The following is an 18,999-nucleotide window of genomic DNA, read 5'->3' as shown; positions in this document are numbered from 1 at the left end:
GTCTGTATCGCAACGCGTATTTTTCTGGGCGCAGTGCTCAGATTATTGCAAAGTGTGATTTCCCAGTAAGGTTATTTTTAAATCTGGCAAGTTGATTGCGTTCAAGAGATGTAAATCTATAATTCTTTAAATGACAATATAATATTTTACCAATGTTTTCTAATTTTAATTATTTAATTTGTGACGCTGACTTGACTGCCGGTTATTGGAGGGAAACGATTTCCTCAACATCAATGCCATAGTAAAACGCTGTTTTTGGATATAAATATGAACTTGATAGAACTAAAAATGCATGCATTGTCTAACATAATGTCCTAGGAGTGTCATCTGATGGAGATTGTAAAAGGTTAGTGCATCATTTTAGCTGGTTTTATGGTTTTGGTGACCCTGTCTTTGAATTGACAAAACATTACACACAACTCTTGTAAATGTACTGTCCTAACTTACTCTAAATTTATGCTTTCGCCGTAAAACCTTTTTGAAATCGTAAAACGTGGTTAGATTAAGGAGATGTTTATCTTTCAAAGGGTGTAAAATAGTTGTATGTTTGAAAAATGTGAATTTTGACATTTATTTGGATTCAAATTTGCCGCTCTTGAAATGCACCTGCTGTTGATGGAGTGCACCACGGGTGGCACGCTAGCGTCCCACCTAGCCCATAGAGGTTAAATTGTTGGTTATCTGCACAAACCCAGTCTTCACTATGAGTCATCCATACATCAATTGTCTTAAAATCATTTATTTACTAACTAGGTAATTCACAGAAATGCATAACAAACAGTAGATATGTTTACAAGGAAATGATAGGAGAATGTCCCCTATTGGGCTAAACCGGCATGCCGGCTTGTTAGACAAAAGGGGAGTGGGGGTCAGCTGAGAAAGCACTACAGAGTTGATAATTATAACAATTGAAATGCTAATGCTTTGCACATGAACGCTCACTCATTCGGGAATAATTGCAATCAATATATATATTTACGCTCAGTGTGTCGTCGGGATTTCTGTTGAAAAGTTTGTTTCTGTTGGAGAGTCTGTCCGCCCTCTCTCTCTCTCGTGGTTAGAATGGGTAGTTCAGAGTGACATTCATTAATGTCGTTATAGGACAGATGTTTCGGCGGTTGTCAGTCTTCGTGTTCAATGATACCGAATTCCTAGCTGCAGACTAGTAATTAATATCAAAGACTTGTTCTTATTCTGTCGGTATCAATAGTCTAAGAGTTTAAGCACGTGGTATGGTTAAAAGTTCAGCAAGAGGAATGCATGGTCAAACCTTGGCCCTCTCGTTATCGAGGTAAGCTGGTCTCCAACCTTTAGCCATCTCCTTATTGAGGTAAGCTCGGTCTCCAACCTTTAGCCATCTCGTAATTGAGGTAAGCTTGGTCACCAACCTTTAGCCATCTCGTAATTGAGGTAAGCTCGGTCTGGTGATAGAAAACCTAGGTGGAGGTTTTATTCGGAAGAGCAGAAAAGGGGCTGTCCCATGACGCCAGACCATAACTGTGCTCATGGGTGGTCCTCTGATTTAGTTAGACTCCAAAGGGAATTGGAGTTTCCTTCATTAAACAGTCCAAAATCACATTACACAATTTCACAAACAGTTCCATCCTTATTCATTCAATTTATACAACCATTTAGAAAAGTCTCATAGCTGAGGCTATTGTGTAAACATGATTATGGTAATGTGGAGGTATTGTCTCTCATGAGTTTCACAAAATTGTACCAAACGGACCTGTTCGTAGCTGGATTCTTCACCGATCTTTTATACCTTCTCCAGAACATAAATGTCGTTCAGTCCTCCAGTTCTGTGAGGTGGAAGAACTCCTTTGTTCTCTCTATACTGTGGCCATGAGGAGAGGGTCTCCTCGTAGGAAATTACGACCTCTTCTGACCACAGCAGCCTGGGTCAGGAGTATAGAGGTCGGGGGATGGTGCATAGAAAAGGGCTGGTGCAGAGGGAGGGGGGTCAACTGTGCTCGCTGTACCCAAAGAGGGCAACATCATGACACATGGGTTACTAATATGACTATTGTGCCAGATATCTCTAGCTTAAACTGACAGATTTCTATGGGGATTTTTGTATTACGCTAATTAGATTTTTGCAGTTGGCGTGGACATCGACCTTATATGGAAGTCTTTGTAAAATAATTGCCTCCATGTTTCTATGGTCTGATTTGACTTTGAATCAAGGTAAGACATGCCTCATAATATTAATTAAAACAGGTTTCAAACAATTAAGTATATGTGTGATGTGCTGAAGACTGCCTACCAGTTGCCTATATGAATAGGCTAGATGTAGACATTATTACACACACTCAGGTACATAGATAAAGGCATGTTTCCAGTAGAACATCATGTTATTTACAATATTGCGAAAAAGGTAAATGTATTAACCTCTATGGGACCGGCGGGACGAATTCGTCCCACCTACGTAACAGCCACTGCCATCCTGTGGCGCGATTTTCAAAATCTTCAAAATCATATTACTTCAATTTCTCAAACATATGACTATTTTACAGCCATTTAAAGATAAGACTCTCGTTAATCTAACCACACTGTCCGATTTCAAAAAGGCTTTACAACGAAAGCAAAACATTAGATTATGTCAGCAGAGTACCAAGCCAGAAATAATCAGACACCCATTTTTCAAGCCAGCATATAATGTCACCAAAACCCAGAAGACAGCTAAATGCAGCACTCACCTTTGATGATCTTCATCAGATGACAACCCTAGGACATTATGTTATACAATACATGCATGTTTTGTTCAATCAAGTTCATATTTATATCAAAAACCAGCTTTTTACATTAGCATGTGACGTTCAGAACTAGCATACCCCCCGCAAACTTACGGGGAATTCGCTAACATTTTACTAAATTACTCACGATAAACGTTCACAAAAAGCATAACAATTATTTTAAGAATTATAGATACAGACCTCCTCTATGCACTCGATATGTCCGATTTTAAAATAGCTTTTTGGTGAAAGCACATTTTGCAATATTCTAAGTACATAGCCCAGGCATCACGGGCTCGCTATTTAGACACCCGGCAAGTTTAGCACTCACCATAATCATATTTACTATTATAAAAATGTCATTACCTTTTGTTGTCTTCGTCAGAATGCACACCCAGGACGTCTACTTCAATAACAAATGTTGGTTTGGTCCAAAATAATCCATCGTTATATCCGAATAGCGGCGTTTTGTTCGTGCGTTCCAGACACTATCCGAAATAGTAAAGAAGTGTCGCGCGCTTGGCGCAATTCCTGACAATAAAATTCAAAGTATTCCATTGCCGTACGTCGAAGCATGTCAACCGCTGTTTAAAATCAATTTTTACGTCATTTTTCTCGTAGAAAAGCGATAAAATTCCGACAGGGAATCTCCTTTTCGGCAAACAGAGGAAAAAATCCCAAAGGCGGGGGCGGCCGGGGTCACGCGCATAAGCTAGTGTCTCTTGATGGGCCACTTGAGAAAGGCGATAATGTGTTTCAGCCTGGGGCTGGAATGACGACATTCTCTTTTTTCCCGGGCTCTGAGAGCCTATGGACGACGTGGGAAGTGTCACGTTAGAGCAGAGATCCTTAGTAAATGATAGAGATGGCAAAGAAGTTCCAGAAATGGTCAGACAGGCCACTTCCTGTAAAGGAATCTCTCAGGTTTTGACCTGCCATTTGAGTTCTGTTATACTCACAGACACCATTCAAACAGTTTTAGAAAATTTAGGGTGTTTTCTATCCATATGTAATAAGTATATGCATATTCTAGTTACTGAGTAGGAGTGGTAACCAGATTAAATCGGGTATGTTTTTTATCCAGCCGTGTCAATGCTGCCCCCTAGCCCTAACAGGTTAAAAAATATATATTCTGTACTTACTTTGATTGGGGTTGTGCTGTATTTTCAAAGGTGTTGGCAGATTACAGGTGGATATTCTTTATCTAGAAAATTATTAAAAAAAAAATGTAATATCAGATCTACACTGTCAGAAACAAATAATGCTTTTTAAATTATATTCATTTATTAATAGGACTGGATGGTTTCAAATACTAACGTTAATTAGCTAGCTAGTTATTCTACTCATCAAGGCCTTCTAAAATAGGAAGTCAACTCGGCTGTCTACAGCTAGCGTTAGACAACTAACTAAGACTCACAGCTAAGACCTGAATGTCTCTCTGGTTGATAATGTTAATGAGCTAGGTCAAAGTGATGTATAGCCAGATATTCGTTTTTCTGGCATTGTCATAAATAGCTCGCTGGCTAAATAACTTTTAGTACCTAGGGGTGTTCGTTGACAGGGAAACTATAACATAAATAAAGCAACAACTTTTTACCTTAAAAAATTCTTACCTTAAGCGGGCCACGAACAACCGTTAGTGGTGCATGCAACCGCCCACTGTACTAGAGTGTGTAGGCAATCACAGTTTACAGATAAAAACGAAACCCTCTTACCTAATCCTGTACCCCCCCATCTTTGAAGGCCCTTGGGCTCACTGTCCCACCTTTTCTGCCACACATCTATCATAATGGCTCTAATCTTACATTTGGCCTCACCTATCTCTCCCGGTCATTCTGTCTAAACTAACTTGACTGAGTATCAGTGTCACCCATCATAAGCCAAAAGATAAGGTTGCATCACTCCATTGTTTATAACAGGAACAAAAACCATGTATAGCTTCAAATATGTTCAAAATCTGTCGTCTACATTGTCTCAGTAGGCTTATGTATTAGGCTTGGTCAAATGTAGCGTTAAGGAGTGGTTTCGTAAACACAGATTACACCTAGTCCTGGACTAGAAAGAATTTTGGCTGGAGATTTCCATTGATCTTGCTTTTTAGTGCAAGACTTAATCTGTGTCCGGGAAAACCTCCCCATAATGTTTAAATGAGTGGAATGGGATGATGTCTCACATGAAAAACCGTGTTTACATTACCAAGTGCATTAACAGGGTAAATCTACTCTAAGAGGCGACAGGTAGCCTAGTGGTTAGAGTGTTGGGCCAGTAACCGGAATGTTGCTGGATTGAATCCCCAAGCTGACAAGGTAAAAGATCTGTTGTCCTGCGCAAGGCAGTTAACCCACGATTCCCCGGGCGCCGAAGACATGGATGTCGATTAAGGCAGCACCTCTCTGACTCAGAGGGGTTAGGTCAAATGCGGAAGATACATTCAGTTGAATAGATATCCCTTTTCCCTATTAGGCTGTTTGAGAGAAGGTTTGAATCCTAATAAACCCATCCAATTTCAGTACATCGGTTGTTGAGGTTCAGTAGATCAATAAAGCTACAGTACTCTAGCAGTAGTGCTTATGCTGAAAGTAAAACATTTGCTTTGGAACTTCCAGTCTTTTTCGGCTTCAGACATAAGCTAATATTTCACCAAAAATGTATTTTTATTTGTATTAATACATACATACATACATACATACATACATACATACATACATACATACATACATACATACATACATACATACATACATACATACATACATGTAGTTCACTATGCAGTGCTTAAGACCTGTCCCTGTGGTGCTCCCTGACGGATAAAACTATAGAGTGGTAGAGAACACATTTTCCATTGATGTTGTTTTAATCTGTAGGGGTTCTGGAACAATGTGTTCCAACCCTTCCATTCTGTTGTTTTGAGAATGCATTTGTTACGTTGTAATTGGGGGACAAAGTAATGAAGGGTAGCATATGGCTGGAGCTCAAATAGCACCATTAAATATGCTGAGGATTGGCTTCTGCATTGTTCACCTCATTTTCTACAGACAACTACTTTATTTAATATCAACAACAACATTAAGCTACAACACTGCTGGTAATTAGGTGGGAGGCAATTGATGGTTTTTTAATCACTCTCTGGCTAAGGCAACACAGTGATGAGTACAGGAGCAGTAAAAGAGGAGGAGCGCTCATTCTGTCCATTTTCTTTTCAAACACAGCACTATTAGACTCTGGACCTACAGTACCTTCCCTTTAAATGTCAGCCTATACACTTATATAGTGCACTACATAGGTTAAAGCACACAGTGATGAGTACAGGAGAGAGGAGGACCATTTGTTCTGTGCCCGAACACAGCACTTCATTGTTGTTACAGTAGACTCAGGACCTTCTCTATATAATATGTGACATGGGCTGTGTCTGAAATGGCACCCTATTGCCTACATCAAATCAAATCAAATGTTATTTGTCACATGCGCCGAATACAATACAGTGAAATGCTTACTTACAAGCCCTTAACCAACAATGCAGTTTTAAGAAAATACCCCCCAAAAATGAAAAAAAGTAAGAGATAAAAATAACAAATAATTATAGAGCAGCAGTAAATAACAATAGCGGGGCTATATATAAGGGGTACCGGTACAGAGTCAATATGCGGTGGCACCGGTGTCGAGGTAATTGAGGTAATATGTACATGTAGGTAGAGTTATTAAAGTGACTATGCGTAGGTAATAACAGAGAGTAGCAGCAGCGTAGAAGAGGGTGTGGGGGGGCAATGCATATAGTCTGGGTAGCCATTTGAGTAGCTGTTCAGGAGTCCTATGGCTTGGGGGTAGAAGCTGTTTAGATAGAACTCTCTTGGACCTAGACTTGGTGCTCCAGTACCGCTTGCCGTGCGGTAGCAGAGAGAACAGTCTATGACTAAGGTGGCTGGAGTCTTTGACGATTTTTAGGGCCTTCCTCTGACAGCCTGGTATAGAGAAGTTTTTTGACGGTCTCAGCAACATTATGTACAAAACAAGTTACGAACAAGGCGAAAAAACAAACAGAATAGCATGGTTGGTTTAAGAGCAAATAAGACGGCAGCCATCCCCTCCGGCGCCATCATGGTTTAGTGAACTCTTTTTGCTTAGAGGTCCTGCATCCAAAATGGCACCCTATTCCCTACATAGAGCACGTAGTGCACACCCTGGTCAAAAGTAGTGAGTGCGTTATATAGGGAAAAGGGTGTATTTTCACATGCACAACCAGGGACTTCACTGTTCACTGTGTCAGATATACAGTACAGACTGTATTTCAACATACTTTCATTCCAATTGCCCCACTTCTGACTCATGTTCCCCACACACTGTCTTGTCAGTGTTGTTGTGTTGAAACCTTTTGCTTTCTGTGTTTCCGTCACACACACAAAAAAAAACTTAAGAACAAATGCTGAGTCTGCACTTATCACCTTGGATTTTCTTCTTCTAGTTTTTTACCAATGACCTGGGGCACCAGTCTGTGCTGCGCTACAGTAAGTTGTCTTCCCAGTACAACGTCAGTTGAATCCCCAGTTCCCACATCGCCCAAATCGTGAAGAGGGCCCAAAAAGGTTAGTGTTTCACTGGGGAGCCAATTTATTGCAGTATGGCTACAGTTCTCTCCATCTATAGGTTGGTTTTCCCCCTCTAAAGGTCAAGCTAGGGGCCTTCTAGATTACCTGCAGAGGACCAAGGGTGAGGAAGGTGAGGACTATATTACAGTGGTGCAGGTGAAGGGCAGACAGAAAATGATGAGGAGTATTAGGAGAAACAGTGCCACTGCTCGCCCCAGCCCCTTTGTTACTGTTTTTGTTTTGTTGTTCACATGGAGGAGAAACGGAGTAGAGGAGCCTCTGGCAGTGTGGTAAAACAATTGCAGTACATATTCTGCTGTTCTATTGCGCGTGCAATGGTGTCAGAGGTAAAAACAAAGTGTTTGTTGTTTGCAGTAACTTCTTTGTTGTCATAAAACGGACATGGCAGTTTCTCCAAATAAGGATTCAAGCTTTATTTTTATTTTTTTAAATGTTATTTCACCTTTATTTAACCAGGTAGGCCAGTTGAGAACAAGTTCTCATTTACAACTGCAACCTGGCAAAGATAAAGCAAAGCAATGCGACAAAAACTACAACACAAAGTTACACATAAAAAAACGTACAGTCAATAACACAATAAAAAAATCTATGTACAGTGTGTGCAAATGTGGAAGAGTAGGGAGGTAAGGCAATAAGCAGGACATAGGCGAAGTAATTACAATTTAGCATTAACACTGGAGTGAAAGATGTGCAAGTAGAGATACTGGGGTGCAAGAGGGTAAGTAATAATATGGGGATGAGGTAGTTGGGTGTGCTATTTACAGATTGGCTGTGTACAGGTACAGTGATCAGTAAGCTGCTCTGACAGCTGATGCTTAAAGTTAGAGAGGAACATATAAGACTCCAGCTTCAGTGAATTTTGCAATTCGTTCCAGTCATTGGCAGCAGAGAACTGGAAAGAAAGGTGGCCAAAGGAAGTGTTGGCTTTGGGGGTGACCAGTGAAATATACCTGCTGAAGAGCGTGCTACGGGTGGGTGTTGCTATGGTAACCAGTGAGCTGAGATAAGGCGGGGCTTTACCTAGCAAGGACTAATAGACGACCTGGAGCCAGTGGGTTTGGCGACGAATATGTAGTGAGGGCCAGCCAACGAGAGCATACAGGTCACAGTGGTGGGTAGTATATGGAGCTTTGATGACAAAATGGATGGCACTGTGATAGACTACATCCAGTTTGCTGAGTAGAGTGTTGGAGGCTATTTTGTAAATGACATCGCTGAAGTCAAGGATAGGTAGGATAGTCCGTTTTTTGAGGTAATATTCCCAGACAATGTTTCTGGGGTATGAGACACTGGAGCAATGATGGGCAACATGCAACATGGACATACAGTTGAAGTCAGAAGTTTACATACACTTAGGTTGGAGTCATTAAAACTTGTTTTTCAACCACTCCACAAATTTCTTGTTAAACTATAGTTTTGCCAAGTCAGTTAGGACATCTACTTTGTGCATGACACAAGTAATTTTTCCAACAATTGTTTACAGACAGATTATTTCACTTATAATTCACTGTATCACAATTCCACTGGGTCAGAAGTTTACATACACTAAGTTGACTGTGCCTTTACACAGCTTGGAAAATTCCAGAAAATTATGTCATGGTTTAAGAAGCTTCTGATAGGCTAATTGACATAATTTGAGTCAATTGGAGGTGTATCTGTGGATGTATTTCAAGGCCTACCTTCAAACTCAGTGCCTCTATGCTTAAAGTCATGGGAAAATCAAAAGAAATCAGCCAAGACCTCATTAAAAAAATTGTAGAACTCCACAAGTCTGAACTCCACTCCTTGGGAGTAATTTCCAAACGCCTGAAGGTACCAAGTTCATCTGTACAAACAATAGTATGCAAGTATAAACACCATGGGACCATGCAGCCGTCATACTGCTCAGGAAGGAGACGCGTTCTGTCTTCTAGAGTTGAACATACTTTGGTGCGAAAAGTGCAAATCAATCCTTGAACAACAGCAAAAGACTTGTGAAGATGTTGGAGGAAACAGGTACAAAAGTCTCTATATCCACAGTAAAACGAGTCCTATATCGACATAACCTGAAAGGCCGCTCAGCAAGGTAGAACCCACTGCTCCAAAACCGCCATAAAAAAGCCAGACTACGGTTTGCAACTGCACATTGGGACAAAGATCGTACTTTTTGTTGAAATATCCTCTGGTCTAATGAAACAGAAATAGAACTGTTTGGCCATAATGATAATAATGATAATTATGTTTGGAGGAAAAATGGGGATGCTTGCAAACCGAAGAACACCATCCCAACCGTGAAGCGCGGGGGTGGCAGCATCATGTTGTGGGGGTGCTTTGCTGCAGGAGTGACTGGTGCACTTCACAAAATAGTTGACATAATGAGGGAGGAAAATGATGTGGATATATTGGAGCAACATCTCATGACATCAGTCAGGAAGTTAACGCTTGGTTGCAAATGGGTCTTCAAAATGGACAATGACCCCAAGCATACTTCCAAAGTTGTGGCAAAAGGGCTTAAGGACAACAAAATCAAGGTATTGGAGTGGCCATCACAAAGCCCTGACCTCAGTCCTATAGAACATTTGTGGGCAGAACTGAAAAAGCGTGTGCGAGCAAGGAGGTCTGCAAACCTGACTCAGTTACACCAGCTCTGTCAGGAGGAATGGGACAAAATTCACCCAACCTATTGTGGGAAGCTTGTGGAAGGCTACGCGAAACGTTTGACCGAAGTTAAACAATATAAAGGCAATGCTACTAATTGAGTGTATGTAAACTTCTGACCCACTGGGAATGTGATGAAAGAAATAAAAGCTGAAATAAATCATTCTCCCTACTTTTATTCTGACATTTCACATTCTTAAAATCAAGTGGGGATCCAAACGGACCTAAGACAGGGAATTTTTACTAGGATTAAATGTCAGGAATTGTGAAAAACTGAGTTTAAATGTATTTGGCTAAGGTGTATGTAAACTTCCGACTTCAACTGTATATATTTCATGCGCATGCTAATCGAAGCACATGTTAAATCAATGGAACAAACTGGCTAAATTGGCTAGCTAGCTAACTAGCCACAAATAAGTGTTATCTACATTGGATTGATTACACAATTCGTTATAGGTAGTTTTTTTGGCATGTTTAACTAACTGCCGTAATAGATTAATACCATTCACATTTAGCTAGCTGGTAAATTTTAAGTTTGCAAAATCTAGTTATATTGTTGTTTCTGCATTTCCATTCGTTTGGCTGGCAGCAGATTTGAGTTTATAGGTAAAGCAGGGGCAACAACTTCTTTGCCCCTGTATTATGACCTTTAATATCTCCACTTTCTTACATAAATCCAGATTGCACCCATCAAATCACACCAACTAGAGGTTGAGCTGTAGGTCTGCAATGAATAGGAAGGAAGACCAGGAGAACATTAAGTGTGTAATCGCGATTAGCTTTATTGAACGAAATGAGAAAGCTACAGAGAAAGATATTCCCTTGGCCCAGAAGAATATACCAAATACACATTTGAATAGCTATTTCAGTGCATTCTCAGAGTAGACATACTGTAGGCAGAAAAATACACCCCTGTAACACACTGCCAACAACCACCCCAATAGCTGATGTGGAAAGCTGTATATTGCTCTATTTGCCTTTCATTGCAATATTTTTGCTGGAGTTTGATCGCAGTGAAGGGTTTTATTTGGGGTCTGATTTCTTCTTCAAATTAAACAGCAGTTTGTGGTCGCTGCAGGCTGGCAGAGAGAGAGGGAGAGAGAGAGAGACAAGGGATGATGAGATTGTGCTGTGATTTAGTGGGAGAACACTGTAAACCTATCCCAGCCAAACTGCTGCACCACTTTTATTGTCCCATGTGTCTTTTCATAGAATAAGTACTGCAAAGCACCAGTGTATTTCTCCAACCTTTGCAAATACTTAACTGCAATTGTGGTGTTTCTTGCTAACATTAGCATGAGCACTCGATGAATCAATCAAAATCGAATTTCTAATTTCATAAAAAATATACAATAAAAAAAGTCTGCTAACATTACAGTTGGGCTATAGGGCAAATCAAATGCAACTGGATGATTCATTACTAACATTTTTTTTTTGAAAGCCTGGCTAGTGCAGGCAATGGCAAATCTTCTAATATTCCTATCTGGTGGAGGAGCAGAACAGGTTTGTGCTTGTGTGTATGTGTGTCTGTCTGCAACCTCGTCTCAGATAATTTATTATTCTGTACATAAATCCGAGACACTCCTTTTAGTATGATACCATACGAAATGTAAAATATGTGTTAACTTGTTGTTGTTGTTGTTATGAATTACAATTTGTATTATATATTACAAATTTGTCAAATGTACTATATGTTACAAATTTGCAAAACGTATGATACAGTACGTTAAGAATTCTAACTAGGTGGCTAACGTTAGCTAGGCTAGGGATTAGGTTTAAGGTTAGGGTAAGGGTTAGCTAAAATGGTTAAGTTTAGGGGGAGGGTTATGTAAAATGTTTAGGGTTAGGGAAGGGTTAGCTAACATGCTAAGTATTTGTAAAGTAGCTAAAAAGTAGTAAGTAGTTGAGAAAATGCTATTTAGCTAAAGTTGTCCGTGATGAGCTTCGAACTTGCAAACTTTGGTTTGCCTTCAGTAACCATCTGTTTTATGTAACCATACCAAATACTCTTATTTTCTCCCCCTTCACAATAGAAGCCTGAAACAACGTTCTAGACTGTTGACATCTAGTGGAAGCCTTAGGAAGTGCAATATGAGCCCACAGACAGTGTATATTGGATAGGCAATCACTTGAAAAACTACAAATTCAGATTTCCCACTTCCTGGTTGGATTTTTTTCTCAGGTTTTTGCTTGCCATATGAGTTCCGTTATACTCACAGACATCATTCAAACAGTTTTAGAAACGTCAGAGTATATATTAGCTTCTGGGCCTGAGTAGCAGGCAGTTTACTCTGGGCATGCTTTTCATCCGAACGTGAAAATACTGCCCCCATCCCAATGAAGTTTTAATTTAACCTTTATTTAACTAGGCAAGTCAGTTAATGCTTTATTGAGGTGCAGAAAGACAGATTTTTTCGGTTACTCGTCCAATGCTCTAACCACTAGGCTACCTGCTGCCCCATATTCAGAACTGGAAAATAATTACTTTAACCTGTTGGGGCTCGGGGGCAGTATTGAGACATTTTGAAAAAAATATGTGCCCATTTTTAACTGCCTCCTACACCAACTCAGAAGCTAGGATATGCATATTATTAACATTCGGATAGAAAACACTCTGAATTTTCTAAAACAGTTTGAATGGTGTCTGTAAGTATAACAAAACTCATATTGCAGGCAAAAACCTGTGAAAAATAGATCCAAAAAAATGTGGATTTTGTGACTGTACTATTTAGTGTCATTGTTTTATAGATACCATAGTGAGAAAGGATTCATTTCGCAACACCTACGGCTTCCACTAGATGTCAACGATCTTTATAAAGTTGTTTGAAGCGTCTATGATAAACAGAGAGCAAATTAGAATCCAAGGAAGTTGACATGTCATCACTTCATTTTTTTGCGCCTGCGCATAAATCTGAGAGACGTGAGTTTGTCATCATTTTTTATCTAGACATAGGATAGGTTGTGTGAAAATATTACTGATGTTTAACGTTAAAAATGGACCAAAAGATTAATGCTAAACAACATTTGACATGTTTGAACGAACATAAATAGATTATTTACTAGGTTTTTTTAGCTTTTCGGCGTGATTTTACCAGCCCCACACCACGTTTTGTGGGAGCATAATGAACGCTAAGTACTTGGTGTTATTTGGACATAAATTATGAACTTTGTCAAAAGAAACCACATTTGTTCCGGACCTGGAATGCCTTCCGGACCTGGGATCCTGCCTTCTGATGGAGATAATCAAAGGTAAGGGGGTATTTACAATGTTATTATCGATTTTAGATGATGATAACTGTATAGCATAGCCTGTTGTTCTTAGCATAGCACCCCGTTTATTGCAAAATGTGATTTCCCAGTAAAGTTATTTTGAGATCTGGCCATTCGGTAGCAATTACGAGATGATAATATATTATTCTTTGAATGACAATATTATAATTTACCAATGTTTTCGAATAGTAATTATGTTCACCGGAAGCATTTCAGAGAAGAAAAAAATCTGAATTTCACGCTACTGTAAAATGCTGTTTTTGGATATAAATATGAACTTGATGGAACAAAAAATGCATGTATTGTATAACATAATGTCCTAGGAGTGTCATCTGATGGAGATTGACAAAAGTTAGTGCATAATTCAAGCTGGTTTCTGCTTTTGGTGATGCCTGACCTTGAATTGAAAATGGATGTTTGTACTTTTGTGGCTATGTACTGTCCTAACATAATCTAACTTTATGCTTTTGCCGTAAAGCCTCTTTGAAAATCGAACAATGTGGTTAGATTAAGGAGATGTTTATCATTTAAATTGTGTAAAATAGTTGATTGTTTGAGAAATTGAAATTATTAGATTTTTGATGTTTTGAATTTCCAGCCTTGTTAGCAATCCCGGCTCGGGGTTCATTGCTAACCTGTAGCCCCAACAGGTTAAATAAATAATATTATTTGTTCTATCTCATATAAAGCTGTGATTGAGAATAGCCTATGCCTAGACTTACGTTATAGCAGGCGTTCCCAAACATGACCCCATTTTGATATCTGAAGATTCTTGTGACTCCATCGATGTGAAAAAGAGTATGTAATTAACACCCAATGTTAACTTTTTTATTTGGGGCTATTGCAGTCAATTGCAAAACATTCTAACAGTATTTCTGATTGTCTTCTCAACTCACAATCAACTTTTAATGCGGGACTATGACAGTCAACTGCAAATTAGTCTGACATAATGTCTGTTATCTCACCACCACTAATGAAAGTGAAATGGCGTGGTCAACACTGCACACCTAATTTCTGCTGTTACATCCAACCTGGATCGATATTCTTTTTTTTCTTTTTTTTTTGTCTTTTCACCCCTTTTTTCTCCACAATTTCATGGTATCCAATTGGTAGTAGTTACAGTCTTGTCTCATCGCTGCAACTCCTGTACAGACTCGGGAGAGGCGAAGGTCGAGAACCATGCGTCCTCCGAAACACAACCCAACCAAGCTGCACTGCTTCTTGACACAATGCCCATCCAACCCAGAAGCCAGCCGCACTAATGTGTCGGAGCAAACACTGTACACCTGGCGACCGTGTCAGCGTGCACTGCACCCAGCCCACCACAGTAGTCGCTAGTGCGCAATGAGACAAGGATATCCCTGCCGGCCAAACCTGGACGATGCTGGGCCAATTCCCTAACCTGGACGACGCTGGGCCAATTGTGCGCCGCCCCATGGGTCTCCCAGTCACGGCCGGCTGCGACAGAGCCTGGACTCGAACCCAGAATCTCTAGTGGCACAGCTAGCCATAGACCACTGCACCACTTGGGAGGCCCATTTGGTTTTAATGCAGACGATAGCATTGCTGAATCCAGCTTTACCCAGATATGAGCTGGGAAAGAGTATCATGAGTTTTAATGCTCTGAGGGAGATGGCAGGGTATTCCCTTTGAGTCAAGGAACCAAAACTCCTCCTTAGTGACCCGTGAATGTGTTTTCTGCAGCGTTTAGATTTCAATCATTTTTATTTTGACCACATTACAATGATTTTGAGATGCAAAGACTATATATATGTTTTCAGGATTTTTGACATTTTCCCGCATCCTCATTTTCATATGGGGTTGCAGCCCCTAGTTTTGGAACCGCTGGGCTATAGGCTTTCATTCTTGTTATTTTTGAAAGCAGCAACAACTTCAGGACAACACCTTTGTAGGCTAGAATATTTGGGAAATATAGCTACTGTTTACATCTTTAACTTAAAGCTTTTATGATACGCCTAGTCGGAGGATAGGTTATTGGCCATTTGGTTTTCAACCTCGCATGCAAGGATTTTCCCGGCCAACATGAGTCATTTATTTCTTAATTAGCTTAAACTTTATTAAACATGTAATTCTATTTTTATATAGGCTATTGCTATTGTTTGTTCTCTTTCATTATTAGTCCTCTGGCTACCTTACATTTTAGGGTATTCAAATAACTTTTTTGAGATGGAACACCCTTACATTCATTGTTTGATCAATTGACGCCATGTATAAAACAATGAAGGGTGGCCTTCAGCCATATTCATAGCCTATCGAATGGAGAGAGAAGGGAATATAGGCTACGGTTTTTAAAACAGCTGGACACAAAATAGCTAAGGATTGTCCGTTATACAAAAATATATATATATATATATATATATATATATATATATATATGTATATGTATATATGTATATATGTATATATATATGTTTTTGTATAACGGACAATCCTTAGCTATTTTGTGTCCAGCTGTTTTAAAACATACAATATATATATATTGTATGTTTAGGCTACAGGCTAAATGTCCATGCATCTGACAGAGCGAGAGAGAGAAACAGTATATTCTGACGGGATATTTTTGCACTGCTTTGGTGGAATTCTCTGTTCTGTCTTGCCTACATTCCTCTTTTGCGTTCTGTAGGCTGTATAGCATATTTATTGAAATAGGTGTGACGCACACAAATATGTTGGTCACAATTTGATGTTTTGTTTATTTATTTTTTCTAAGCTATTATCTTTTTGAATTGTTTCTTCTTTTTTTTCATATAAACTTAGCAAAAAAAGAAACGTCCCTTTTTCAGGACCCTGTCTTTCAAAGATAATTCGTAAAAATCCAAATAACTTCACAGATCTTCATTGTAAAGGGTTTAAACACTGTTTCCCATGCTTGTTCAATGAACCATAAACAATTAATGAACATGCACCTGTGGAACGGTCGTTAAGACACTAACAGCTTACAGACGGTAGGCAATTAAGGTCACAGTTATGAAAACTTAGGACACTAAAGAGGCCTTTCTACTGACTCTGAAAAACACCAAAAGAAAGATGCCCAGGGTCCCTGGTCATCTGTGTGAATGTGCCTTAAGCATGCTGGAAGGAGGCATGAGGACTGCAGATGTGGCCAGGGCAATAAATTGCAATGTCCGTACTGTGAGACTCCTAAGACAGCGCTACAGGGAGACAGGATTGGTACATCCGAACATCACACCCGTGGGACAGGTACAGGATGGCAACAACAACTGCCCAAGTTACACCAGGAATGCACAATCCCTCCATCAGTGCTCAGACTGTCCGTAATAGGCTGAGAGAGGCTGAACTGAGGGCTTGTAGGCCTGTTGTAAGGCAGGTCCTCACCAGACATCACCGGCAACAACGTCGCCTATGGGCACAAACCCACCATCGCTGGACCAGACAGGACTGGCAAAAAGTGCTCTTCACTGACGAGTCACAGTTTTGTCTCACCAGGGGTGATGGTCAGATTTGCATTTATCATCAGAGGAATGAGCATTACACCGAGGCCTGTACTCTGGAGCGGGATTGATTTGGAGGTGGATGGTCCGTCATGGTCTGGGGCGGTGTGTCACAGCATCATTGGACTGAGCTTGTTGTCATTGCAGGCAATCTCAATGTTGTTCGTTACAGGGAAGACATCCTCCCTCATGTGGTACCCTTCCTACAGGCTCATCCTGACATGACCCACCAGCATGACAATGCCATCAGCCATACTGCTCGTTCTGTGCCAGATTTCCTGCAAGACAGGAATGTCAGTGTTCTGCAATGGTCAGCAAAGAGCCCGGATCTCAATCCCATTGAGCATGTCTGGGACCTGTTGGATCGGAGGGTGAGGGCTAGGGCCATTCCCCCCAGAAATGTTCAGGAACTTACAGGTGCCTTGGTGGAAGAGTGGGGTAACATCTCACAGCAAGAACTGGCAAATCTGGTGCAGTCCATGAGGAGGAGATGCACTGCAGTACTCAATGCAGCTGGTGGCCACACCAGATACTGACTGTTACTTTTGATTTTGACCACCCCCTTTGTTCAAGGACATATTATTCAATTTCTGTTAGTCACATGTCTGTGGAACTTGTTCAGTTTATGTCTCAGTTGTTGAATTTTGTTATGTTCATACAAATATTTACACATGTTACGTTTGCTGAAAATTATCGAAGTTGACAATGAGAGGAGTTTACCTCTATTGGCAATGTTACCCAGTGTGACAAGGCCTGTCTCTGTGTGAGAGATTTCTCCATCTAGTCTCCTCAAGTATAATTTCTATCTCTACAGAAGGAGATGACCCTCTCCTCCCTCCTCATTACTCCTCTCTCTCACACACACACGTACAAGCATGCACACACGACTCTTCAGAAAATGTGTTTGGAGTGTGTGCAGCTCTGTACCGCTAAATGAGATGCAGCATAACCTCCCCTAAGGCTTTGAGAGACCACACGACTCCTCTGACCAAGTTATAACAATACAACAATGCAGGGATTATAGCCAGCACTGTAACAATTTACAGTAAGGAAACTTACTATTCTTACTATAAATTGCTATAGGAATACAGTGGTGGAAAAAAGTATTTGATCCCCTGCTGATTTTGTATGTTTGCCCACTTACAAAGAAATGATCAGTCTATGATTTTAATGGTAGGTTTATTTGAACAGTGAGAGACAGAATAACAACAAAAAAATCCAGAAAAACGCATGTCAAAAATGTTATAAAATGATTTCCATTTTAATGAGGGAAATAAGTATTTGACCCCTCTGCAAAACACGACTTAGTACTTGGTGGCAAAACCCTTGTTGGCAATCACAGAGGTCAGTCGTTTCTTGTAGTTGGCCACCAGGTTTGCACACATCTCAGGAGGGATTTTGTCCCACTCCTCTTTGCAGATCTTCTCCAAGTCATTAAGGTTTCGAGGCTGAAGTGTGGCAACTCGAACCATCAGCTCCCTCCACAGATTTTCTATGGGATTAAGGTCTGGAGACTGGCTAGGCCACTCCAGGACCTTAATGTGCTTCTTCTTGATCCACTCCTTTGTTGCCTTGGCCGTGTGTTTTGGGTCATTGTCATGCTGGAATACCCATCCACGACCCATTTTCAATGCCCTGGCTGAGAGAAGGAGGTTCTCATCCAAGATTTGACAGTACATGGCCCCCTCAAATGATGCGGTGACATTGTCCTGTCCCCTTAGCAGAAAAACACCCCCAAAGCATAATGTTTCCACCTCCATGTTTGACGGTGGAGATGGTGTTCTTGGGGTCATATGCAGCATTCCTCCTCCTCCAAACACGGCGAGTTGAGTTGATGCCAAAGAGCTCCATTTTGGTCTCATCTAACCCCAACACTTTCACCAGTTGTCCTCTGAATCATTCAGATGTTCATTGGCAAACTTCAGACGGGCATGTATATGTATTCTTGAGCAGGGGGACCTTGCGGGCGCTGCAGGATTTCAGTCCTTCATGGCGTAGTGTGTTACCAATTGTTTTCTTGGTGACAATGGTCCCAGCAGCCTTGAGATCATTGACAAGATCCTCCCGTGGAGTTCTGGTATGATTCCTCACCGTTCTCATGATCATTGCAACCCCACGAGGTAAGATCTTGCATGGAGCCCCAGGCCGAGGGATATTGACAGTTCTTTTGTGTTTCATCCATTTGCGAATAATCGCACCAAATGTTGTCACCTTCTCACCAAGCGCTTGGCGATGGTCTTGTAGCTCATTCCAGCCTTGTGTAGGTCTACAATCTTGTCC

This window comes from Salmo salar, chromosome 28 (genome assembly GCF_965601325.2).
Source record: "Salmo salar chromosome 28, fSalSal1, whole genome shotgun sequence".
NCBI lineage: Eukaryota > Metazoa > Chordata > Actinopteri > Salmoniformes > Salmonidae > Salmo > Salmo salar.
The sequence above is the reverse complement of the archived record's forward strand: the minus strand, read 5'-3'. Positions refer to the sequence as shown.